We start from the raw sequence: 650 nt of genomic DNA, 5'->3' as shown, positions 1-650 counted from the left end.
CCTCCTGGTCTGCTTTCACACCTCTGTGTGAAGCTGTACTACACAGCAAAACATTACACTTGACTCCTTCACACATTAGGTGCAGCCATCCAACAAAGGCAAAACAACAAATGGTAACAGTCAGGGAGGGATTTTCAAATTTATAGCACCCTAGAATCTACAGAGCAATTACTTGGTAGAGTCTATGATGCATGTCAGTATAAAAATACATTCTTGCAGCTTTAAGATACTTGTGAATATCACAGGTCAAAATTTAAGCCAACTTCACAGTTAAAGTGATAATATTAGAAGAATGATTTGCTTGGTCTTTTGTAACTCTGAGCTCTTAAGTTTAAGAATGTACTGTTACTTAACAACAGAAATTTCTGTGGACACATCATCCCCAACCAAACCAACTTTGATGCATCTATCTTGCTCTTTATAAACAGGCTCCAACAACAGATCCTCTGCAGGAGAACTCTGAAGAACATTGCAAAATGGGCTTTTAATGAGTGTTCATTAAGAAATGATTTTAGGACCAGCTGGGACATTAGAAGAAAAGTGCATGAAATGCCACTCATTTGTTTGTGTTGAATTATTGCAAATTTTGTTATGCCTAAAATATAAGAAGAGAAAGACTTAATTTATACATACAAGTCACGTTTGTTGAA

At 36.2% G+C, this 650-nt stretch overlaps 1 protein-coding gene across 1 annotated transcript in view; it reads right to left on the bottom strand.

Moving 5' to 3' along the window:
• Positions 1-650, bottom strand: part of LOC103809033 (interleukin-6 receptor subunit beta-like) — a gene marked incomplete at its 5' end in the record, with an annotated part of 5378 nt that overhangs the window by 1767 nt on the left and 2961 nt on the right. The gene's annotated exons all lie outside the window — the stretch shown is intronic.

Source organism: Acanthisitta chloris, unplaced genomic scaffold (assembly GCF_000695815.1).
Source record: "Acanthisitta chloris isolate BGI_N310 unplaced genomic scaffold, ASM69581v1 scaffold389, whole genome shotgun sequence".
Taxonomy (NCBI): domain Eukaryota; kingdom Metazoa; phylum Chordata; class Aves; order Passeriformes; family Acanthisittidae; genus Acanthisitta; species Acanthisitta chloris.
Note: the sequence above shows the minus strand (reverse complement) of the source record. Positions and strands in the feature narration are given on the sequence as shown.